The sequence below is a fragment of the Eretmochelys imbricata genome, chromosome 12 (genome assembly GCF_965152235.1).
Source record: "Eretmochelys imbricata isolate rEreImb1 chromosome 12, rEreImb1.hap1, whole genome shotgun sequence".
In the NCBI taxonomy this organism is placed as follows: Eukaryota; Metazoa; Chordata; order Testudines; family Cheloniidae; genus Eretmochelys; species Eretmochelys imbricata.
In genome coordinates, this window is record NC_135583.1 from 41,978,906 (window position 1) to 42,006,346 (window position 27,441).

Sequence of the window (27,441 nt, forward strand, 5' to 3'; positions counted from 1 at the left end):
AAAATTACTGATCACTTTTGAAAATGTAGGCTGGTGTGCACCATGGCTGAACTAACAGTTTAGTTGTAGTTGAAACCTTAACTTCTGCATTTTGTTACTCTTTCAGTTTAACTCTGCCACCATTAGGTTGCATTTTTATATTTATTAATTGACAGGGGTCAGCAAACTTTGGCTCCCAGCCCACCAGGATAAGCCGCTGGTGGGCCGAGACGGTTTGTTTACCTCGAGCGTCCGCAGGCCTGGTGGTAAACCTAAGTAAACAAAATGTCCTGGCCTGCCAGCAGCTTACCCTGATGGGCTGGAACAGCAACTGGTGGGGAAATTTTGGGGGGATGGGGACAAGCTGGGGGTCAGGGGAGTAATCCCCGTGACCACACCCCACATGACCCCACCCCTAACCCGGGACCTCCCCACATGACCCCTCCCTGTGTAACCCCTCCCTGCCCCACCCCTAGCCCGGGACTCCCACACTCTCCCCATCCCATCCCTTCCCACCTTACCTGGGGCGGGCCAAGGGAGGATGTCCCTGGCCTGGCCGGAGCTGCTGACACAGAGTCACATACAAGACATCTGCCCTGTCTTTATCAAATTAGGTGTAAAATGAGACAGTTTGTTCTGGCAAACCTGGCTATAGGCGTGGAAATCTGGTTTGTTTCTTTACTCACCGTGGTCTTACTGGAACTGGGAAACTGGCTAGATTTGTGAATTGCTCCAGATGCATGAGAACATAAGAATGGCCATACTAGTTTGCACCAATGGTCCATCTAACCCAGTATCCTGTCTTCCAATAGTGCTTCAGAGGGAATAAACAGAACAGGGTATTTTATTGAGTGATCCATCCTCTATCATCCAGTCCCAGTTTCTGGCAGTCACAGGTTTAGGGACACCCAGAGCATGGGGTTGTATCCCTAACCACTTTGGCTAATAGCTATTGATGGACCTGTGCTCCATGAACTTATCTCATTCTTTTTTGAACCCAGTTATTCTTTTGGCCTTCACAGCATCCCATGGCAACGAGTTCCACAGAATAACTATGTGTTGTGTGAAGAAATACTTCCCTATGTTTGTTTTAAACTTGCTGCCTATTAATTTCATTGGGTGACCCCTGGTTCTTGTGTTATGTGAAGGGGTAAATAACATTTTCCTATTCACTTTTTCCACACCAGTCATGATTTTATAGACCTGTATCATATCCCCCTTAGTTGTCTTTTTTTTCTAAGTTAGACAGTCTCAAGCTTTTTAATTTTGGCTGTTCCATACCCCTAATCATTTTTGTTGCCCTTCTGTGTAGCTTTTCCAATTCTAATATATCTGTTTTGAGATGAGGCAACCAGAACTTCATGCATTATTCAAGGTGTGGGCATACGATGGCTTTATATAGTGGCATTATGACATTTTCTGTCTTATCATCTATCTCTTTTCTAGTAGTTCCTAAAATTCTGTTAGCTTTTTTGATTGCCACTGCACATGGAACAGATGTTTTCAGAGAACTATCGACAATGACTCCAAGATCTCTTTCTTGAGTAACAGATCATTTAGACCCCATCATTTTATATATATAGTTGGGATTATGTTTTCCAATGTGCATTACTTTGCACTTATCAACGTTGAATTTAATCTGCCATTTTCTTGCCCACTCACCCAGGTCCCTTTGTAACTCTTCACAGTCTACTTTGGACTTAACTATGTTGAGTAATTTTGTATCATGTGCAAACTTTGCCACCTTAACATTTACCCCTTTTTCCAGATCATTCATGAATATGTTGAACAGCACTGGTCCCAGTACAGATCCTTGGGGGACCCCACTATTTACCTGTCTCCAGTGTGAAAACTGACCATTTATTACTACCCTTTTTTCTGTCTTTTAACCAGTTACTGATCCATGAGAGGACCATCCCTCTTATCTCATGACTGCCTACTTTGCTTAAGAGGCTTTGGTTGGGGACAATCTTAAAGGCCTTATAAAAGACCACATACATTATATCACCATGGTTCACATGTTTGTTGACCCCCTCATAGAATTGTAATAGATTGGTGAGGCATGATTTCTATTTACCAAAGCTGTGTTGACTTTTCACCAACAAGTTGTGTTCATATATGTGTGTGACAATTGTGTTCTTTACTATAGCATCAGCCAGTTTCCCTGTACTGATGTTAGGCTAATCAGCCTGTAATTGCCAGGATTTCCTCTGGAGCCTTTTTAAAAAAACTGGTGTCACATTAGCTATCTGCCAGGCATCTGCTACCAACTAATTTTATGTGATCAGTTACATATCAGAATTAATAGTTCTACAATTTCACATTTGAGTTCCTTCAGAACTCTTGGGTGAATACCATCTGGTCCTGGTGACTTATTATCGTTAAATTTATCAGTTTGTTCTAAAACCTCCTCTGACACTTCGTTTTGGGACAGTTCCTCAGATTTGTCACCTAAGAAGAATGGCTTAGGTGTGGGAATCTCCCTCAATCCTCTGCAGTGAAGACCCATAATTCATTTAGCTTCTCTGCAACAGCCTTGTCTTCCTTGAGTGTTCCTTTAGTATCTTGATCATTTAGTGACCCCACTGATTGTTTGGCAGGCTCTCTTCTTCTAATGTCCTTAAATTTTTCGTTGCTGTTCATTTATGTGTCGTCTGCTAGTTGCTCTTCAAATTCTCTTTTGACCTGTCTAATTAAATTCTGACAAGTCAAGTGTAAAAGTACATGTTCCTTTCTGTTCTCCTCAGTAGAAATTGATTTGTAATTTTTAAAAGATGTCTTTTTGTCTCTAACAGACAAATGGGTGGCATTATTTTGGTCCTCTTACTGTTTTTGGGGGGAGGAAGAGGAGATACGTACAATTTGAACCTCTGTTATGGTGTTTTAAAAACATTTCTGTGAAGCTTGCAGGCATTTCACTCTTGGGATTTTTCCTTTTAATTTCTCTATAACTACCCTCCTCATTTTTGTATAGTCCCCCTTTTTTAAATTAAATGATACTGTGGTAGGTTTCTTTGGTATTTTCCCCCTTACAAGCATGTTAAATTAATTACACGATGGTCACTGTTACCGAGTGGTTCAGCTATATTCACCTCTTGGACCAGATCCTGTGCCCCACTTAGGACTAAATCAAGAATTGCTTCTCTCCTTGTGAGTTCCAGGACTAGCTGCTCCAAGAAGCAGTCATTAACGGTGCCTAGAAATTTTATCTCTGCATCCTCTCCTGAGGTGACATGCTCCCAGTCAATATGGGGAAAGATGAAATCCCCTATTATTTTTGGATTTTCTGTTTTTTAAGCCTTACCAGTCTCCCTGATGAACATTTCACCATCACTATCCTGGTCAGGTGGTTGGTAGTATATTCCTACTGCTATATTCTTTTATTACTCAAGCATGGAATTTCTATCCATAGATATTCTACAGTACTGTTTGATTCATTTAAGACTTGCACTATATTTGACTCTATGCTTTCACATACAGTGCCACTCCCCCATCAGTATGATCTACTCTTCCATTCATATATCTTTTGTATCCTGGTGTTCCCATGTCCCCTTAATTATCATCATTTCCCCAAGTTTCCGTGTTGCCTATTATATCAATATCCTCATCAATACCAAGCACTCAAGTTCACCCATGTTAGTATTTAGAAATTCTTGCATTTGTATACAAGTACTGGTAACATTTGTCAATATTGCACTGTCTGCCTACATGTGATGTAATTGAATGGTACTCTTTTTTGTTTGACTGTTTCTCTTCCATTCCTACTTGTACTTCATCAACTTCTAACCTCTTCTCTTTACTCGGTTGTAAAGTTTAATAAATCCTCCCTTAAAGGATGTGTCTGTCGGAACTGTGTGTTCCTCCGCACCTGTCAGTCTCCCCTCCCCACCACCAGCCCTTAGTTTAAAAACTGCTCTACGACCTTTAATTTTACATGCCAGCAGTCTGGTTCCATTTTGGTTTAGGTGAAGCCCAAATCTTCCTGTATAGGGTCCTCCTTTCCCATAAGGTTCCCCAGTTCCTAATAAACCTTAATCACTCCTCCCAACACCATCATCTCATCCATGCATTGAGCCCCTGCAGTTCTGCCTGCCTGCCTGCCATGTGCTTGTGAAACTGGAAGCATTTCAGAGAATGCTACCATGGAGCTTCTGGACTTTGATCTCTTACATAGCAGCCTAAATTTGGCCTCCAGGATCCCTCTCCTACCTTTTCCTATGTCATTGGTACCTACATGTACCATGGCCACTGGCTCCGCCCCAACACAGCACATAAACCTATCTAGATGTCTCAGGAGGTCTGCAACCCTTTCACTTGGCAGGCAATTGACCATGTGGTTTTCCTGGTCATCACAAACCCAACTATCCATATTTCTAATAAGCAAATCCCACATTACTATTACCGGTCTCTTCCTAATGACAGGGGTTCTCTACCCAGAGAGGTATCCTGAGTGCAAGAGCATACCATAACATCATCAGGAAGGAGGTCCCAGTCGTGGGATTGTTTCCTTCCTCTCCAAGTTGATGTTCTCCTTCCTCAAGGCTTTCACCCTCCTCAACAGCACAGAGGCTGTCAGACTGAGGGTGGGACCACTCTACTGTGTCCCGGAAAATCTCTCTGTCGTGTCATGGCAGGGGTCTACTACAGATCACCTAACCAGGAAAAAGAGGTGGATGAGGCTTTTTAAACAACTAACAGAATGATCCAAAGCACAGGACTTGGTGGTGATGGGGGACTTCAACTACCCAGACATCTGTTGGGAAAATAATACAGCAGGGCACAGATTATCCAACAAGTTCTTGGAATGTGCTGGAGACCATTTTTTAGTTCAGAAGGTGGAGAAAGCTACTAGGGAAGAGGCTGTTCTAGATTTGATTTTGACAAATAGGGAAGTACTGGTTGAGATTTGAAAGTGGAAGGCAACTTAGGTGAAAGTGATCATGAAATGGTAGAGTTCATGATCCTAAGGCATGTTAGGAGAAAACAGCGCAGTACAGATAACGGATTTCAAGAAGGCAGACTTTAGCAAACTCAGAGAGTTGGTAGGTAAGATCCCATGGGAATCAAGTCTAAGGGGAAAAACAGTTCAAGAGAGTTGGCAGTTTTTCAGAGAGACATTATTATTAAGGGCACATGAGCAAAATATCCCAGTGCATAAGAAAGTTAGGAAGAATGTCAAGAGACCACTAAAATAGGCTGAAATAAAGAAAGAACAAGTTAAAAATTATTTAGATAAGTTATATGTCTTCAAGTCACCAGGGCCTGATGAAATACATCCTAGAATACTCAAGGAGCTGACTGAGGAGATTCTGAGCCAAGGAGTAATTATCTTGGAAAAGTCATGGAAGACGGGAGAGATTCCAGCGGACTGGAAAAGGGCAAATATTGTGCCCATCTATAAAACAGGAAATAAGGACAACCCAGGGAATTACAGAGCAGTCGGCTTAACTTCAGTATCCGGGAAGATAATGAACCAAATAATTAAACAATTAATTTGCAAATACCTAGAAGATAGTAAGGTGATGAGTAACAATTAGCATGGATTAATCAAGAACGAATCATGTCAAACCAACCTAATAGCTTTCTTTGACAGTGTAACAAGCCTTGTGGATAGGGGGAAGTGGTAGATGTGGTATATCTTGACATTAGTAACACTTTTGATACTGTTTCACATAACCTTCTCATAAACAAACTAGGGAAATAAAACCTAGATGGAGCTACTATAAGGTGGGTGCATAAATGGTTGGAAAATCATTCCCAAAGAGTAGTTATCAGCGGTTCACGGTCAAGCTGGAAGGGCATTCAGGTGGGGTCCCGCAGGGATCAGTTCTGAGTCCAATTCTGTTCAATATCTTCATCAATGATTTAGATAATGGCACAGAGAGTACACTTATAAAGTTTGTGGGTGATACTAAACTGGGAGGGGTTGAAAGTGCTTTGGAGGATAGGATTAAAATTCAAAATGATCTGGACAACCTGGAGAAATGGTTGAAATTCAGTAAGGACAAATGCAAAGTACTCCACTTAGGAAGGAACAATCAGTTGAATACATACAAATAGGAAATGACTGCCTAGGAAGGAGTACTGCAGAAAGAGATCTGGGGGTCATAGTGGATCACAAGCTAAATCTGAGTCATCAGTGTAACACAGGTTTCAGAGTAACAGCCGTGTTAGTCTGTATTCGCAAAAAGAAAAGGAGTACTTGTGGCACCTTAGAGACTAACCAATTTATTTTAGCATGAGCTTTCGTGAGCTACAGCTCACTTCATCAGATACATACCGTGGAAACTGCAGCAGACTTTATATATACACAGAGAATATGAAACAATACCTCCTCCCACCCCACTGTCCTGCTGGTAATAGCTTATCTAAAGTAATCGTCAGGTTAGGCCATTTCCAGCACAAATCCAGGTTTTCTCACCCTCCACCCCCCCACACAAATTCACTCTCCTGCTGGTGATAGCCCATCCAAAGTGACAACTCTTTACACAATGTGCATGATAATGAAGTTAGGCCATTTCCTGCACAAATCCAGGTTCTCTCACTTCCTCACCCCCCTCCAAAAACCCACCCCCATACACACACAGACTCACTCTCCTGCTGGTAATAGCTCGTCCAAACTGACCACTCTCCAAGTTTAAATCCAAGTTAAACCAGAACATCTGGGGTGGGGGGGGGGAGGAAAAAACAAGAGGAAATAGGCTACCTTGCATAATGACTTAGCCACTCCCAGTCTCTATTTAAGCCTAAATTAATAGTATCCAATTTGCAAATGAATTCCAATTCAGCAGTTTCTCGCTGGAGTCTGGATTTGAAGTTTTTTTGTTTTAAGATAGCGACCTTCATGTCTGTGATTGCGTGACCAGAGAGATTGAAGTGTTCTCCGACTGGTTTATGAATGTTATAATTCTTGACATCTGATTTGTGTCCATTTATTCTTTTACGTAGAGACTGTCCAGTTTGACCAATGTACATGGCAGAGGGGCATTGCTGGCACATGATGGCATAAATCACATTGGTGGATGTGCAGGTGAACGAGCCTCTGATAGTGTGGCTGATGTTATTAGGCCCTGTGATGGTGTCCCCTGAATAGATATGTGGGCACAATTGGCAACGGGCTTTGTTGCAAGGATAAGTTCCTGGGTTAGTGGTTCTGTTGTGTGGTATGTGGTTGTTGGTGAGTATTTGCTTCAGGTTGCGGGGCTGTCTGTACAACCTGAAGCAAATACTCACCAACAACCACATACCACACAACAGAACCACTAACCCAGGAACTTATCCTTGCAACAAAGCCCGTTGCCAATTGTGCCCACATATCTATTCAGGGGACACCATCACAGGGCCTAATAACATCAGCCACACTATCAGAGGCTCGTTCACCTGCACATCCACCAATGTGATTTATGCCATCATGTGCCAGCAATGCCCCTCTGCCATGTACATTGGTCAAACTGGACAGTCTCTACGTAAAAGAATAAATGGACACAAATCAGATGTCAAGAATTATAACATTCATAAACCAGTCGGAGAACACTTCAATCTCTCTGGTCACGCAATCACAGACATGAAGGTCGCTATCTTAAAACAAAAAAACTTCAAATCCAGACTCCAGCGAGAAACTGCTGAATTGGAATTCATTTGCAAATTGGATACTATTAATTTAGGCTTAAATAGAGACTGGGAGTGGCTAAGTCATTATGCAAGGTAGCCTATTTCCTCTTGTTTTTTCCTCCCCCCCCCCACCCCAGATGTTCTGGTTTAACTTGGATTTAAACTTGGAGAGTGGTCAGTTTGGACGAGCTATTACCAGCAGGAGAGTGAGTCTGTGTGTGTATGGGGGTGGGTTTTTGGAGGGGGGTGAGGGAGTGAGAGAACCTGGATTTGTGCAGGAAATGGCCTAACTTCATTATCATGCACATTGTGTAAAGAGTTGTCACTTTGGATGGGCTATCACCAGCAGGAGAGTGAATTTGTGGGGGGGGGTGGAGGGTGAGAAAACCTGGATTTGTGCTGGAAATGGCCTAACCTGACGATTACTTTAGATAAGCTATTACCAGCAGGACAGTGGGGTGGGAGGAGGTATTGTTTCATATTCTCTGTGTATATATAAAGTCTGCTGCAGTTTCCACGGTATGTATCTGATGAAGTGAGCTGTAGCTCACGAAAGCTCATGCTAAAATAAATTGGTTAGTCTCTAAGGTGCCACAAGTACTCCTTTTCTTTCAGTGTAACACAGTTGCAAAAAAAGCAAACATAATTCTGGGATGTATTAGCAGGACTGTTGTAAGCAAGACACGAGAAGTAATTCTTCCGCTCTACTCCACGCTGATTAGGCCTGAACTACAGTAGTGTACTCAGCTCTGGGTGCCACATTTCAGGAAATGTGTGGACAAATGGGAAAAAGTCCAGAGAAGAGCAACAAAAATGATTAAAGGTCTAGAAAATATGACCTATGAGGGAAGACTGAAAAATTGGGGTTGTTTAGTCTGGAAAAGAGAAGACCGAGAGGGGACATGATAACATTTTTCAAGAACATAAAAGATTGTTACAAGGAGGAGGGAGAAAAATTGTTCTTCTTAACCTCTGAGTTCAGGATAAGAAGCAATGGGCTTAAATTGCAGCAATGGAGGTTTAGGTTGGACATTAGGAAAATCTTCCTAACTGTCAGAGTGGTTAAGCACGGGAATAAATTGTCTAAGGAGGTTGTGGAATCTCCATCACTGGAGATTTTTAAGAGCAGGTTAGACAAACACCTGTCCGGGATGGTCTAGATAGTAACTTAGTCTTCCATGAGTGCTGGGGACAGGACTAGATGAACTCTCGAGGTGCCTTCCCATCCTACAATTCTATGACTCTGTCTCCCTTAGCTGGTCCAGTTCAGCCACTTTGGTCTCAAAAGCCTATACTTGGTCTCTGAGGGTCATGAGCAGGTAATCATGGGCAGGTAATCATAATTGCTGCATTCAGTGCAATAAACTAGATAGCTCCCACTGTGTTGCTGGAATTCTGCCTGCATTATTTTGACTCTTGCAGGTTTTTCTGTGTTTGTTTTTGGCTTTTTTTTGGGGGGGGGGGGCATTTATTTGCCTTAATGTAGAGAATGTTTGTTAAATGTATCTGGCTGTCCTGCTCCTGCTCAAACTCTTTTTCAAAACTCCCCTGTTCGCTAGCTCCTCGGGTCACTTAGGAGCGGGCTTTTTAAAATCCAGTTCTCCTTGGGTTAGCTCCACCTCCTTATCAAGGGATCCTAAAGGGATTATGGATCAAAGGATGGGAGGCTGCATTCTTGTTAGGAAGCGCTCAACCTTGTCTAGAAGGCTGCTAGGCTCAGCCCACAGCCCCCAAACAGACTGCACTATGGCCTGCTTTGCATGTAGAGCCTGTTTTCCACGTCTGTCTGGTTTTAGCCGTATTTTCTTCTTTGTTCTCCTTCATTGGCATGTGCCATGTAAAACCATTTGCCTGTGTCACCAATATGCCAGACATTTTTCTCACTTCAGTATAAAATCATCTAGGTGTTAGGAATATAAGTAAAGCAGAGTAAATGTGAAAATAAAACCGATCTACGATAATAGCTGATGACGGAGGTGGGAGAATTATGGAGCCAGTCCCATTAAGGATTTTTTTCTGTTGACAGCTAGAACTCTTTCTGTTACCGTTATGGTGTGTTACATTAGGAAATGTTACTGTGAATTTTACTGTCTGTAGAGTGAAGATTGAAGAGACTTAGGATCTGATTAATTTCCCCTTCTAAATGGGTATTGTTTAGTCCAGGTAGGGACAATTTGGGAATTTTGGGTAGGATGGTATAATTCACAAATCCACATAGCCTGTTTAATTTCGGTTATTTAAATTTGGTTGCAGGGATTTATGGCTTTCCTTGTAATACGATGCAGGTTTATTCGTTGTTAGCATTGTGGACTATACACTCATTGAGACAAGTGCTGTTTGACAGACTCATTTAGAATCGCTCCCAGCATCCTGGTGATGCCAAGGGCAGTCTTTAAGAGCACTAATTGTAAAGCAAATCCACACCTAGGAGCTGTGCTTTTGCTTCAAACCAGATGTGCTTTGCGCGGCCCTGCAAGTAATTGCCATCAAGGACCAGAAGGGATGTAAACAGTGTTGTAACAGTTATTGTGTAATATGCCCTCCACACACACCTTCTCCCCATACACACACACTTCCGGAATCTTTAAACTTTAGCTCAACGTCTTTTGACTCTATCCCTCTATCCTCTCATGCTGCTATTTTAAATGGGCATTTTATCAAAAGAATGTGAAGATACATTGTGCAGCAAAGGATGTGACCAAGTGATGAGCAAACTCTAGACGCAACACTTAGCAGTAAAGACTCACAGTTCATAGACTCACTCATCTCTGATAGCTGCCTTCCTTCCCTGGGTTTCAGGGAGATGAATGTCAGTGAATTGTACTTCACTAATTTATTTCACAATCATAGCAGATAAGCTCTAAGAGCAGTAGATATGATCCCAGATAATTAAATGTATCCACCCAAGGGGCCTGCCCAAAGAAATTGGAAGAAGACTAGGGATGGGTCACTCAGCTATGGCTTCCCTTAAGGAAGTAGAAAAACCATGGCATCTTGAAATGTACAAAGGCAGGATTGGTGAAAAGCTTAATTTTTTCTGTAATGATTTATGAATGTGAATTGTGGGAAGTTGATGCTGCTGACAAGAAAAAAATTGAAGCTTTTGAAATGTGGTGCAGGTGAAGACTCTTGCATATCTCCTGAATAGAAAAAAATGATGAATGCCTATGTTAGGAATATTATTGGAGAGAAGCAGACCCTAATGTCAGAAATCAAAGACACACATGTATGTACTTTGGTCATGTTACGTATAGAGGTGGAAATAACGTTGATAACATTATCATGGAGAGAATGGTGGAACATCATCCTAGTCAGGCTCAACATGGGAGGAGATGGGTGGATGGTGTGCACCGGATCACTGGAAGGTCAGCTGCTGAATGCTTAAAGTGAGCAATGGATCCTGAAGGCTTCCGAACATTCTGCTATGAATATTCAGACATGAATAAATAGATTTACTTGCTTTAATTCCTTCCATGAACCATGGCACAGGCTTTTTCTCCAATGAATAACTTTAAGATGTGACTTCCCTCTCTCCTTTTTATACCAATCCTTTCTGGAGACTTTTGCCTGAATTTATTTGATTTCTTTCATAAGAAACTTTCACAAGATTACACACACAAAAATATACTGTTAGTCTGCTATATTTCTTTTAACCTGAAAACAACTATTCCTTTTAAAGATAAGCTGCTCCATAACTAGGATAACCACTCAAAATTTCTTGGAGAAAATCATTAGTGAATTGAAAGCAAAAATTGCATGTTATGTTCGTCTCTGTGGAACAGTTTTTATTTTAACAGCTTTACAGGATATTCATAAAACCTCCCACATTTCTTCAGGCAGCAGCCAAATGCCTGATGCGAAAGTTCCAGATATTCTGGAGTGGTCCTCAGCTTTTCAGCTTCCTTCTTGCAGACATATTTGTCACAGGTTGTGCAGCGTATAGCCTAAAATAGGCCTTCCTGCCACAGTTTGCCTTACTAGTCACTTCCCCACTGTTTACACAGAACTGTCCCATACTGATAGCTCTTCAGTGTGTGTGTGTGTTTGTTTAGAAGTGACCTTAAAAGATATAAGTTGGGGGCTGAGGTGGGCAATGTGTGTTTTTTTTCCAGTTTCCAAAATCATAAATGGAGACTTAGGAGACCTGGCTTCCATGTTTTTCTCCTCCCTTCTGCTAATAAACACAGGACCAAGACCCTCTCGCTTCAACAAGCTCAGTGTAAACTGAACTGTTTGAAGCTGATCCCTCTGAAGTAAAAGGACTGAAAGGAGGCCAACAACCTTTCTCTTCTGTTGGTGTTTTGAATGAGAAAGGGAAATCAATGTCAGTTAAAATTCTCTCTTTATTGGAATCTCACTGTAACTAGATGTTTTGGTGTTTCAAACACACTCCAAATCATGTCCTTGCTCTCTATCCAGGTCTGGATTTATTCCTGTAGAAATAGAAACAATGACATTTAGTCCCATTAGCAAAACAAAACAACAAAAACACCCACCACTTTTATTTCTTCTTCAACTATATCACAGAGACAGCAGCTTTGTTCCCCCCCCCCACACACACACAAGTTCTGTTCTTTAGTTGCATGCGAGCCGTATTTTCTCCAGTAAAATTGGGGGGAAATAAATCATTCTGGCCCATATTGTTTTAGGTTCTTGAAATATCTATATAACCTCTGTCATTTAATGTAGGTTCACTCATAATACGTAGTTCTGTCAGAACATGGGTAGCACACAGAGTACTACTGGCATGAAGTGGTAGAGCTGGTTGGAAAAGGGAATTTTCATCCTGTGGGAAATTCTGATGTTTTGACATTTGTTTTTGTCTTGAATCTGGATGAAATATCAAAATTTTTCACATATGAAAATTTCAGAAACATTTCAATTTGGAACTGTCAAAAAATGTCATGTTTTTGATCAAAAGAAAAAGTTTTTGACATTTCAAATGAAATGTTAATTCAAAACAGAATTTTCATTTTGGAACAACATTTCCATTTAGAACAACCTGATGGTAGCACACAGGAGTGGCATAATGCAGATAACAGCTGGAACAATCTTCTCTCCTTCTTTCAGTGGGCATCTCCTAATGTTTCATCCTGTTCTTCTCTCTACACCTCACATTTCTAAGGGTATGTCTACACTTACCGTGGATCGACGATATGGCGAACGATCCACCGGGGGTCACTCTCCCGTCGACTCCGGTACTCCACTCCAATGAGAAGCATAAGGTAAATTGACGGCAGAGTTTCTCCCGTTGACCCAGCATGGTGTACACACCACAGTAAGTCAAGCTAAGCTACGTCGACTCCAGCTATGTTATTCACATTGCTGGAGTTGCATAACTTAGGTTGACTTAACCCCGTAGTGTAGACCTTCCTTAAGTGTCCTTATCAACAAATGTGACTTCTGATACCATCTTTACACCAACAACTCACATATCTACCACTCTACTAAAGCAAGGATGTAGCCACAGATGGGCTTGGGTGGGCATGCCCCACCCAATTAGCCCCAGGCCCACCCAAATCTGAATGTATGTGAACCCCCCCTTCCTCCCTTACAACAACAATGTGGCAGTGGTGGGTTGCTCAAGGGGCCAGGCAAGGAGACGGAGAGTGTCCACTCCTGGGAGCTTCTGTCCACTCCCAGGAGCTTCTGCCTGCTCTCATCCTATTCCCATCAGGGAAGTGGGGGACACACTACTAAGGGGAACACAGTTGCACTACAGAGACCTGTATGGACTTCCCATAGCTGTGCAGTTGGGGAGGACTGTGCAGCCTGAGGTGGCCGGGGTCCAAGCAGAGGAACAGAGAGGTAGAGGGGCTGCTGCTTCTGTGGTGTAAGGAACAATGCATTACATGAGAGGTGAAAGGGACTGGGTAGCTGGGATAGGATATGGGGCTCACGGTGCTGGAGCCAAAACGTCATCAGCCAGGCTCTCTGGTCATGGCCAACATAAGTTTGGGTCCACCAACATTTTCATTCCTACCTACCTACCTCTATCCATCCAATCCAGCATCTCTGCTTGGATGGCAACCCACAGCACCAGCCCTTATACATGCTCTCTGATCTAGGAGGCCACAGCTGTGCAGTCTTCATCATGTCAATATCCTTCCTGAAGAACTATGCAGTTAAACACCAAATTCCACCCCCTGGGAAAAAAGTCTAATGTACACACTCCTCTTGGGGGAAAGGACCTCTGAGTCACTTACCATTGTCTGGCAGCAATTTTTAAGAATCCTCCAGTTGTGACATCAAAATGACAGTTGGCTGGCTACCTGTACATCATTCTGTGGGACAGTTTCCTTTTCTGTAAGTTGTTGTGGGCTAAGCTGACCAATGACTATAGTTAGTAGTGGAAAGTGGGCATGGTCACAGAAATAGGTGAAAGAGAAACAAATCTCTCCATGTGCTGGAGAAGAGATTCAGAAAGGCACCTTTTGAAAATCCCAAAGTGACTCAGCAGTACAAGACCCAGTGACTTTTAATGGAATTTATGCTTCTAACTCAGGTAGGCATCTTTGAAAATCCCACCCTTAATGAATTGCTCAAAGCAGGTTGTGACAGAGAAATGGCACAGGCCAAGTCCCAGTCCAGCTGCTTGTTGAAATAAGCACGTGTTCAACACCCAGACTCCATGTATCTGAAGAAGTGGGGTTTTTACCCACGAAAGCTTATGCCCAAATAAGTCTGTTAGAAGGTCTTGACTTGGTTTCCATGGTGGGTGCCAGTATAAGTCAATTATAGCCTTTCTGTTACAGAAAAAGTAATCAATATATTCTCTATCTGTTCAGTACCCCATGGCATCTGTCTTATATTCTGCCTGGTCCCCTCTCTCACTGCCTTTTGTAGCACTACATAGCAAGCAATGGTGTACGCCCGGCCCATATCTACTTCACAAACGTTGGTTCAGTAATATTGACAGGACCAGAGACCAATTGAAATAGCCACATCTTTCTCCAACAAAACCTCCTTATTCTTCTGTACAGCCAGTTTATGTTTGGGCCCATTGCTAGTCACAGATAAATAATGAAGTACAATAACAAAGCTGCTACCTGGCAGGGAGGGACAACAATCCATAAGACAGATTTTCTTAATACAAAACCGCCTGACAAATATCCCATCATCTGGCAAATGTAGCGTGGCAACACTGCCACCGGATGATGGTGTCTTCACCGGCAGAGTTACTGAAAATCTGCAGTCCACGACCAACTACCTGTCACCCCAGCGTTTGACGGCAACGTGACTTTCTTAGCAAAGCACTGTGCTACTGCAGGCAAGAAGAAGGTTTAGATTGAAATCTTCCTATAAGGAGCCAGCCAGTTATATGTTGATTGAAGCTGTTGAAATACCTGTGGCTTTTAAAGCACTGCAACCTTGTGTTCTGGTGAGGCTACACAATGGGATTCAATTGCTTTGCTCAGTTACTCACTGACTTCCTTCAGGTTAGGCGAATTTGTCCATTAAGGTACCCTTTAAAGGCTGAGTAGGGCACATGGTTGTTGGACAGCAACACTGCTATAATAGCTAACTAGTTTATTTCACCATGTTGAGCAAACTTTTAGATCTCTGGCCCTGAAGTTTGGGTAATGGGAAGGTGTCAGAGCAATGCATCTTGAATGTGATCACTAATTACTAGGAGCATAATGCTGGCATGAAGTTCTAAAACACTGGGCCCTCTGAGGACTACATTGACAATAGTTGCATATACACACACTAATTTGTGAGAAGTCTTCATAGGCTATTGCAATTCAGGAGATGCTTGGATATACATTATATTATCGATTGCCAGATGAAAGCAGTTGGAGCGTTGCTGACAAGCTCATATCAGGCAATATCAAAGTAGAAAGGTTACCAAGGTGGATCCTGCAACCTTGATGAATCTTGTTTTCACTCAAGCACTTGAAACCAATTTTCTCAGCTAGTTCAAGGCAGTGACAATTCTAAGAGTTCCTCCAAAACTGCTCCACATCCACATGATCTGGGACACCACATCCTGTTGACGTTTTGCAATGGAGAAATCTCAACTTCATTGTGGGGGAATCCAATAATTGTACAGGTGATTACAGAAAAGTAAAATGCACTGTTCAGTGGAGGAGAGAAATAAGTCCCCGAGCCTGAGACGGACTAAGAAGCAAACAATAACTAATTTAGCAAACTCCAGGAATTACTCTCAGAATTTCCTTCCTGATGTACAGTGTCAATGATGAAACATCAAAATTGTTTTCAAATAAACAATGGGCCATTACCATAACGTTTCCAAAGCTACAGCTGGCAGTCCTCGCTCTGTAGATGCAGATGGTGATGAATAGAACTGGTTGAAAATGTCCTAAAGAAAAGTATTTTTGTAAAAAAAAAAAAAAAAAAGAAAAAGAAAGAAAAGAAAGAAAGAAACAAAAAAAGGCCTATTTTGGAAAATAGATTTTTGTCACAAACTGTTAACTTCAATTTTTTTCAGTTTTCTCTACGTTTGTTACTTATTTTATATTGAAAACATTGAAATGGTTATTAAAAACTTTCATCTGCAAAACAAACAAAACCTAATTTCAACAACCATTTCAAAAGAGCTTTGAAAACATGTTCAGTCAAAATTGTAGTTTTTTCACAAACTCAAAGATGGATCTGTTTTAAAAGCTGTGAAATTGAAGCAATGGAATTTTTTCACAGAAATTGTATTTTTAATAAGGTTCCATTGCAAGTGCCATTTAGTCTAGGTAGAGGTTTAAACCGTTGAAATAAACAGTGAATAAGAACACACACTTACAAGTATAAGCTCTTAAAATGTTCACTATCTATCCCTAGCCCTTTAGAGTCAGCACTTTTAGTACTGTTCCTGCCCATATCCAATAGATACCGCTGGGCATCAGGTAAGCGTTGTTTGTATGCAATCTTATCAGCTCCAATCAGATCAGAGGTCTATAAAAGCATGACTGGTGTGGAGAAAATGAATAGGGAAGTGTTATTTACCTCTTCATAAAACACAGAAACCAGGAGGTGTCACCAAATGAAATTAATAGGTAAGCAGGTTTAAAACAAACACAAGGAAGTACTTCTGTACAGAACACACTGTGGAACTCGTTGCCAGGGGATGTTGTGAAGGCCAAAATTATAACTGTGTTCAGAAAAGAATTAGATAAATTCATGGATTAGATAAGGTCCATTAATGGCTATTAGCCAAGATGGTCAGGGACACAAACCCATGCTGTGGGTGTTCCTACCCTCTGTTCGCCAGAAGCTGGGACTGGAGAACAGTGGATGGATCACTTGCTAATTCCCTGTAAAGCATCTGGCATTGGCCACTGTTAGAAGACCAGATACTGGGTTAGACTGGCCATGGGTCTGACCCAGCATGATCATTCTTATGTTCTTATCCACAAGGTATCTTGGCCTTGGAAGAGATGCTAAGTTTGTTATAGACATTAATATTCCTTTTGATTATTGTAAATGAGTGCATGGCATTGTGGCCAGTGACATGGACAATGGCGTACTGTTGTGATGTGTAGGCCTGACTGCTCTGTGTAACCTTGCCACAACAGCACACAGGCACACAACGTTTGGATTGGATTATCATTTGCCCAATGGAAATGGATATCTTTATCACCTAGGACTAGAGTCATGGATTATGATGTGTGTGGATAAGGTGCACTGCATACTAGGATGTTAGACCTGGAGAGGGGATGGCAGTCTACGTTTTATACATCTAGCATATGTTCACAAAGTTCTTTCACCTGGGTCTTTGACAGGTGATAAATAGGTGGATGGCTTCAGCAACGTGATGCTGTCATGCTTGAGGAATAAGGTGTTGTGTTAAAATGGTAGCATGCTTAGCTACAGCATCTGGCACCCAATCAAAAGTAATAGGGTTATCCTCATGTCACAGGTTCGTTGGCTTCTGCCTGGCTATCAAAGAGATGGGTTTGGACACATGGCATTCTCTTGTGTAGATTTCCCTTCTGATTGCAATTATCAATTAGCATTCTTTTAACAATAGGTTGTTTCATGTTTTATTTAAATCCAGGAGCACAGAAAAGGCCAGAGCTCAGTATTGTCCACCTGAGAGTCCGCCCTAGGTATTTCACAGTCCCAGTCCCCGAGGCAGAGTTCTGATGGGCAGTGATAGAAAACTGCAGCAGAGAAGGATGATGCAGCCACAATGATTTGAAATACGTCACCATGAAGCATTATCCTGTCTCCTGCTTCCGAATCCCTGGCTAGGGAACTTACTTGAGTATAATATCATACTGTCTGTAAGCACTAGTGCATCTCTATCAAAGTGTCTGCAAGAATGAGAGGAGCAGTTATATCTGTGTTGCACAGTCCAGGAATGTGTTCATGTAGCAGATCTTAGTACCCATGATGAAAGCTCCAGGGCCCAAGGAAAACTGCCAGGAGACAGAGGCCATCAGTGCACTGCCTCCTTGTCATAGCTGGAATGCTAGTATCAGCAGCAGCACGCCAGGTTACAGTGCAACTGGATTCATAACCCGTGCTGAATTAGCTACAGCTGTATTCGACGGGCACCTCTGCTTTATGATCCTGTGCTACGCAGGAGGCTAGACTGGATGATCATAATGGTCCCTTCTAGCCTACAGTCTGAGTCCCAACATCAGAGGTGAACTGCAGCATCACTTCCAGTCTGCAGCTAGCTCCATTAGGACCAGCGAAATCCCAGGCAGCTAATACACGTTTAAAAGCAAACCGCTACTAGAGTTCAGCTCCTGTCTCTTGGAGAAATAATATTTTCTAACCTCCCTCTGCCCTCCCCCCAGAGAAATTAGATATAGAAAAATACATTTAAATATCAGGTTGTTATTTAAACTGATAACAACCAGGAAATGAAAAGTTAAGCCTTACGCGGGGTCCTTAACTCAGTGTCTCCACATCCCCGCTCTCCAGCGCTGCGAATAAAGGATGAAGCCTCATCCTGAAGTTTCCATTTCCTGGCTGTTGTCAGTTAATGTCACAATGTTACTGTCATACAAACTTCTTCTTTGAAAAAAGATTCACGCACAATGCACTCTAGCATCCCAGGGGAATATACAGGGGCAGGGATGCTAAATAGCTTTTGGGGTTTCATATTTCATCTAAAATTAACTTACTTAATATTTTGTTGGGGGGAAAAGTGACAAAATTTGATTCTAAATAATTAATATTAAAACCCATGCACTGCTCCTCAATTGCAGGGGGAGTATGTAAAAGGAGGGGGTTTAAAATCCTTTTACCATGATATTTAAGCTATTAGTAGTAAATTTCAGAGCATGCCATTAAAACATTGCTACTTCTTGAAGTGTTCCTGTTTCAATCCTGCTGACAAAAGCATCCGGCATCTCCTGACTGTCTCTGGATACCATAACATTTACTTGGACCAAACAGAGAATGAGACGGGGTGAAGGAGGAGATTGAGTGTTAGAAACTGTATGTGCTAAACAGGTGTTCAAGGAGAGCATCTTTGTTGTCTGAAAGGAGACGTTTTTGTCAGCGTAAAGGTCCAGCTGAGCAGCACAAGAGCACACGTCAGATTTGAGACTCATAAATCTGTTGTGGCAAAAATGCAACAAAATATTTCATGAAAGCACTAACCCACTTTAAGCTGAATTTCTTGAGTGGTGGGAGGCACTTGGACTTTGGCCTTGTGCTTCATTATGCACCCTCGGCATGGCATTTTTGTGCATTAGCTGAACACCTTGTTATCTGTTATGGTTTACTTCCAAGTCTCTCTTCTGTTGCTCTTATTTTTTCCATCTGGGGGAGGGAGAATGACAGGTTTCTGATTGTGTTTTAAATTCAGTCCGTTATGTCCATCTTTCAGTAACAGATGATAGATGTGCTATAATTTTTTTCATATGAATTCATAACCCTTCTTGTTCTACCTTTGCTCAGTCTCTCTCCCTTCCAGTCTGTTCTGTGGTCAGGCTTGTGGCAGGTGCATCTTTCTTTATTGCCTTGAAAAATATGGTACTTTTATTCTTATTAAACTCACAATATCTTAAACAAAATTCAAATTTATCTGCAGAAGTCACACTATTTTTAATGTGAATCATAAACATCAGTAATGCAATTTTTAAGGAGCTGATTTCCCACATAAGAAGAAAAATCTTTGAATCTAGCAATCCAGTTTTCCTGCTCTGAACAAAGTTTCTGGTGATAACTTTCCATATTCTGTACAATACTTTAAGAGTATAGAGGCAAAAGGGAAAGAGACCTTGTAAAAGGGATACTCTTCTCTATCGATTTATATATACACATATATGTGTGTTTATACATGAGTATGATTGCTTTGTGTATTCACACAGGCACAGATGGAGAGGAAGAAAGAGTTAGATTTAAATATATAATGTCACTGATTTCTATCTTGTGGTATACATATTGCCTGTAGAATACAGGTGATGGCTTTTTGCATTTGTGTGTGTTTTTTATATTGTAACAGTGTCAGCAATCATAACTCTCAAATCCTGTTGTTGGCACTAACAGAGGTTATACATGTTTTTGAGGGATAAATTTACGTCCTTTTCCGCCCAACATTAAAATAATGTTTTTGACGGGAGCTCTTTTAGGCTGCAATCTGTGCTCCTGGGATTTTATACCACCCCATCACTGTAGTATCTGAACCCCTGATCTGTCTTTGTAGTGGGGTCGCTCTGGGGAAACAGCCTACGCAGCACACAGACTTATCTCTTTGCCCCAATATAACCAGCCTCTATCTCTTCCATATGTCTTCTTTCTAATTCTTCCTTCATTTAGGGACAACTTCTGTTCTCATTAATTCAGGAAGTAGTTCCAATTAACTCTACTCCCGTGAGTAAAACGAGAGATTTACATCTCTGTTAGTAAGTTCTTTGGGACAAGAATGGTGTCCTTTTATAGTCCGATAAAGTCTTGTGCACACCAGCGACACTTCATAGGATATAAAAATAATAATAATAATAATGGTTAGGGAAGGCCCCAACCATGAGGGTTTGTAAATGTGCGACAGACCAAAACCATGGGTATGATTCCAAAATTCGGCAAAGCCTGTGTTCAGCTGACATATTTCCATTATTTTAATTTCAGTTAAAACCGTTTCTGTGGATGTAAATTTGCCTCCGTTCTGTAAAATCCAACTGTTGCAGTATTGTGCTGCTGCATGAGACCCAGCAAATGAAAATTACAAGAATCCAAAGGAACGGATACGTCCACTTTCATAGTGCAAACCGAGGAAATACAGAAAGGAATAAGCAGCATGGCTGGTGAAAAGTAAATTAGTTTTTTTTTCCTTCAATTTTAATAATTGAAATTGTGGTTGAGAGTTTAGAGCACTGGGCTGGGACTCAGGAGCTCTGGCTCTGGCTCTGCCATTGGCCTGAGTGACCTTGAGCAAGTCACTTCACTTCTCTCTGAATTTCCCACATCTGTAAAATGGGGATTAATAATACTGACCTCCATTGTAAAGCACTCTGAGATCTAGAGATAAAGAGCTATATAAGAGCTAGATTTTATTTATTAATAACATACTCTTGCTCTGCTTTGAAACTGTAAAGCATCATAATTGCAAGGTAAATAGATATGTCTTGTTTTTTCTTAGTGAATATGATTTTTATCTGGAGTGTCCCTTTACAAAACCCCTGTATGTTCACAAGGTACAAACCCAGCAGAAGAATGCAATGTAACCACATGCTAGATTTACTTACCAGGAGCTCTTATATGTATTTTTGTACCCATAATGCTGCTATATTTTTTCACAAAAGAGAAACTAAAAAAGGAATTTAAGCATAAGCAGAATTTAAGAAACAGATTCTGATTTAGTCACAAAAGGTGAAGTTTGAATTTTTTTTAAAAGTGGACATTTTCTGCAATCCTTGTGAAATCACCAAAGCAGCTTTAATCCGAGGAGTTCAGACATGAAGTTGAAGCTCCACTCTAGTTCAGATGCTTATGCCTGGAAGAGGCAGAAATCTCCAACCACTGAGTGATCACACATTTAGGTCCAATCCAGCAAGATGCTGAGTGCTCCCTGTGAGCACTTAAGCACTGAAATCAATTGTACACAGTATCTGATAGGTAGGGCCCTACCAAATTCACGGTCCATTTTGGTCAATTTCACGACCATAGGATTTTAAAAATTGTAAATTTCATGATTTCAGCTATTATAATCTGCAGTGTCCCAGTGTTGTAATTGTAGGGATCCTGACCCAGAAAGGAGTTATGGGGGGGGGTCTCAAGGTAACTCGGGGGGGCTGTGCTAGTACTATAATTACTTCTGCGCCGCAGCTGGCAGTGGTGCAGCCTTCAGAGCGGGGCAGCTGGAGGACGGTGGCTTCTGACTGGGAGCCCAGCTCTGACGGCGGAGCTGCGCCCTCAGTCAGCCGTCACCAATCTCTGGCCACCCAGCTCTGACGGCGGAGCTGCGCCCTCAGTCAGCCGTCACCAATCTCTGGCCACCCAGCTCTGACGGCGGAGCTGCGCCCTCAGTCAGCCGTCACCAATCTCTGGCCACCCAGCTCTGACGGCGGAGCTGCGCCCTCAGTCAGCCGTCACCAATCTCTGGCCACCCAGCTCTGACGGCAGCAGTGCAGAAGTGAGGGTGGCCTGGGATGGAATTGCCACCCTTACTTCTGCACTGCTGCTGCAGGCAGGGCGCTGCCTTTAGAGTTGGGTGCCAGGCCAAAAGCCCCTGCTCTCCGGCCGCCCAGCTCTGAAGGCAGCACAGAAGTAAGGGGGGTGATACCGTGACCCCCCCCCATAAAATAACTTTGTGACCCCCCTGCAACTCCCTTTTGAGTGAGGCTCCCCAATTTGAGAAACACTGGTCTCCCCCATGAAATCTGTATAGCATAGGGTAAAAGCACACAAAAGACCAGATTTCACGGGAGGAGACCAGATCTCACAGTCTGTGACATGTTTTTCATGGCTTTGAATTTGGTAGGGCTCTACCAATAGGAGTGGGGCCAAAGGATGCAGGGCATCTGGCAAACACATTACTATAGCCTTTTGTTTATAACCTTTCCTGTGGATAACATCATTTTATAGATAGATACGCTAAGAAAAATGAGGTTTCATAAATAATTACATGTGCCATGAATATAGTGGATGTATATAATACATTTCTAAATAGTAGTATGTATGTATACAAAACAAAGACATGGAGTACATGAATATCATACAACAAATCATTGTTAGCCTGGCTACATCATCTGCACAGGGAAACCTGAGCTGCTTTTGTGGCTGGGGACTTCTTACTGTGACCTGCTGCTAAATTGGATCAGGCTTTTCTCCAGCAGCAGTTTTAAACTTGCACCTTTGATGAAATGTGCACATAGAGCTGGCATGTTTGACTGCTTATTTTTCGGAGGATAGATTCTTTATTGTCTCCTGAATTCATTTCACTCTGCCAATTTTATATAAAGAAATGATGGACATTCTATAATTTTGTTTTTCATATCAATTTATAATTCTTGCTGTTCTTCCCCATCTCCCACCTTGATCAGAAGCTGGGCTGGTGGCAGCTGCGTTTTTCCTTATTGCCTTAGAAAACTGCAGGCCTTTTTTCGTATTAAGCCTACAAGATCTGCAATGAAATTCAGATTTATAGCTGGAAATAGCCCTATTTGTAATGTAAACAGTACAGCAGTTTGAAGAAGCAGAGAGGGTGTTTTCTTTGTGTTTTTCTCTCTCTGAACTTGTGTTACCTACAAGTGCTCTTTTTAAATTTTCTGGCAACATGTTATAATTGATAATGGTATTTAAGCAGCATCTATTACCATCCGGTGTGGTGCAAAGTGAGCCATCGTAGAAGATGAGCTTTAAAAAATTGCTTTAACGCTTAGAGAAAATGAAATTTTTATACTTGATTTTCTCATGGTCGGACAGATGCAACTAAACACAATTTGAGCTGTCACTTCACAACAGAAAAAAATGCAATTTTGGAATGTTTCAAATGAGCCTGATATTAGATTCTATAACTCAGAATGACACAGGAAATAGTATTTGCAACATGATTGGTTCATTAATATTTGGTAATTGCAGTCCATCATTTTAAAAGGGAAACTAAAACACAAACAAATGATCTTAGCATCCAGCAGTCGCAGTATCCGAGCTGTCATCTCTGGGAGGGGTTTTAGGAGAGATACAAGTTGTGTATATTTGGAGGCTTATATTTTTTCCTATCTCCTTCATCATTTCAGGAGACTGATTTTCATCATAAACTAACATGTCAGACAGAGCATCTACATTTAAAAAAAATTATTTCACGATTTTCCACATGCACATTTGATGTAAACCCTGGAGGTGTATTCCCTGAGTACCTATTACCTCCATTTTAGGGAAATTACATTAAATTATTAGTGACAAATTTACTTGTCTGCCAATGTGTTTTTCTGGAACTTTACTACAACATCAATACTTGGCTGTTTTATATGGGCCCTCATTTACCTGTCTTTGAAGGCAGTCACCCCTCTGGGAGCGCTGCTGTCACTAACAGGCGCTAGGAAGAGTCTTTAAGTTTAATATTCACTGTTTTGAATTAGAGAAAAAATATGTTGCACTTTTAAAATATAATATGCATTTCCGACAAGTCAATTTAATGTCTGTCTCCTTTTATAGAGCGCGAACCCAGTCTAGCCACAGCATAGTCAACAGGGACATTGTTTGTGAACACAAAGACCCCTGTAAGGACCTAATGCCCAAGAAAAGGGGTTTCGTGCCCCTTGTCCTTGGTTTTGGGAAACAAATACTTTGCCTACGTTTGCCTCTGCCTGAGAACTCCTTTCCAGGCCAACATAAAATACAGGCAAACGGAGGAAAATGTCAGACCGGGAGCAAAGGTCAAGTACTATGCTTTAGATCCCCATTAAATTCATATAAAGAGGGGCAGTTACGAGTCAAATGAAAGAGGTGGCCTTTTTAGAGCAGACAAGCTGAGAGAAAGTGTACTTGCTTGCTTAATTTTTTTTAAAAATCCATAATCTCTCTATTTAAATGTAATTAACATAAGACTCAGAGTGGGGGGGTGTTTGTCTTTCCGGGGCTCCGGGATGGTTGCAGAGAAGGCTGTATCCTTCATAATTTTTTTCTGCTCATTAAATCTTGAGATCATGACTGTCATCGAAGTCTCTCTGTTCCTCCTCTTTTTCATCTGAAGAGAAGGTATGATAGGCTTTTGGTGTGTGACTCTGGTAGTGAGATGTGCCCGCAACTGTACCACTGTCTACTTTGATCCTGTCAAGTCACAGCAGTCAACAAGCGTGTATCAGCTTAGTGATTAGATGGGAGACCCCCAGGAATACATCGGTGCTCCAGGAAGTGGTATTGGATATGGGTAGAGCCCTACCAAATTCATGGTCCATTTTGGTCAATTTCACGGTCATAGGATTTAAAAAATCATAAATTTCATGATTTCAGCTACTTAATTCTGAAATTTCAGGGTGTTGTAATTGTCGGGGTCCTGACCCACAAAGGAGTTGTGTGAGGGGGTCGGAAGGTTATTGTGGGGGGGTTGCGGTTCTGCTACCTTACTTCTGTGCTGCTGCGGATGGCGGCGCTGCCTTCAGAGTTGGGCAGCTGGAGAGCGGCGGCTGCAGAGCTGGGCCCTCAGTCAGCAACCATCACTCTCCAGCCACCCAGCTCTGAAAGCAACAGAGCCTGGTCCGGAATTGCCACCCTTACTTCTGCGCTCCTGCTGGTGGGGAACTGCCTTCAGAGCTGGGTGCCTGGCCAACAGCCACCGCTCTCCAGCCGCCCAGCTCTGAAGGCAATGCAGAAGTAAGGGTGGCAATACCGTGACCTCCCTAAAATAATCTTGTGACCCCCCCACAACTTCCTTTTGAGTCAGGACCGCCAATTTGAGAAGTCTTGGTCTCCCCCATGAAATCAGTATAGAATAGGGTAAAAGCACACAGAAGACCAGATTTCACGGGCCATGAATTTGGTAGGGCCCTAGATATGAGATCACCTTTCATTCTGTGTCCTGAAGTGTTGCTCTTTGCTATTAAGTAGCTGCTGCCTTCCATCCCAGAAGTGGCTGCATTTCAATAATGGGGGATGTGATCTCTAGTGTTTACTCATTTAACAGGAAGGGGTGTTATGAGTTATAGCTAACTAATGTCTGTAAAGTTCTTTTGAGATCTTGCACGGACATAGCTATATGACTGCAGATAATTATTTTAATATTTAGTAATCCTTTTGTTTAAGTATTGTTTTGAGAGGCTGCATGAAAATTGAGCCATTATCCAGCTGCACTGTTGATTTCAATAATCTGAAGCTGCCCGCTAGTGTTGGTACCTTTGCTATACCTCTTAGTGAGTCAGACTCAGCAGCCTATGTAACCACTATACTGTCACTACTATCCTCGTCCCTCCCAATCTTGTTTGTTACAATCACTTATGACAGACAAGGTGAGTGAGGTAATATCTTTTATTGGAACAACTTCTGTTGGTGAAGGGACAAACTTTTGGCTTGACAGAGCTCTCCTTCAGATCTGGAGAAGATAACCATGGTGTCCAATCTAAACACCAGATGGGGCAGACTGTTAAGCCTAAGAGGACCACACTGCTAAAAGAGACCACTTAAAATTCAGTGAGCAATTAAGGGTTAGCAAGCAGCAGGGTGTTTTACAAATTGTTAATAAGCATAAAACCAGTGTCTCTGTTAGGTCCATGGTTTTTAGAGTTCAGGGAAGTTATGAATTTAAATTCGCAGGCTTGTCTTCTGAAGGTGTTGGGCAGGTTTCCTTTGAGGACGAAGACTGAGAGATCAGATATGGAGTGATCAATCTGTGAAAAAGTGTTTGCCCACAGGTGATAGGGTTTTTTGTCTTTTATCATTTGTCTGTGTAAGTTCATTCAAGAGTGTAGTGATTGGTTTCACATATATAGTCATTGTTGGGACATTTTATGCACTGGATGCTGTACACCACATACTGTGATAGGCATGTGTAGGACCCAGGGATCTTGAAAGGTGTGTTGTGGGGGATGTTGATCATCAGAGCAGTGGAGATATGTCTGCAGTTTTTGCATTCATTGTTCCCAGACTTTCTCCTCAGAGTAAATTATGTGGTATCTGGTTACTTGGTTGTAAATAACAGATTTCTTGGTGTGATTGCTGGATCTATGAAGGTAAGTGGGGTGATCCATGGATTTCTTGTATATAGTCATCTGTAAGGTTCCATTGCTGAAGCTGATTGTGGTGTCCAGGAAGTTGATGTTGGCATGGGAGCGTTCTAGAGAGAGTTTGATGGATGGGTAGTGGTTGTTGAAGTTGTGATAGAAATCTCTGAGGGAGCTTAGGTCATCTGTCCAGAGGATGAAAATATCATCTATGTATCTCAGGTATAAGATTGGTTTGGTGGTGCATTTTTCCAGAAATTCTTCCTTGATGTGGCTCATGAAGAGGTTGGCATTTTGGGGACCCATCCTAGTACCCCTGGCTGTTCCCCTGGTTTGGACAAAGTGTTTGTTGTTGAATGTAAAGCTGTTATGGATGAGGGTGAAATTGATGAGTTTGGCAATGTGTTTTGGATGGATTTCCAAGTGTTGTCCATAGTCTTGTAGATGTTTGAGGCAGGCAGCAATGCTGTTACTGTGAGGGATGTTGGTGTATAGGGAGATGACATCCTTGGTGGTAAGGATGGTGTTCTGGGGGAGGTTGTAAATGTTTCAGAGTTTCTGGAGGAAGTTGGTGGTTTCTTGGAGGAAGCTGGCTCTTTGTGTGCTGAGACATTTGAGAGTGGTTTCTATTAGTCCTGAAATTCCTTCAGTGAAAATTCCATGGCCAAATATGATGGTCTGCCAGGATTCTCTTGTTTGTGTATCTTGGGAAGCATGTAGAAGTTCCCTGGGATAAGTACATTGGGATGAAATTGTAGAGTTTTTCTTGAGTTGTTTG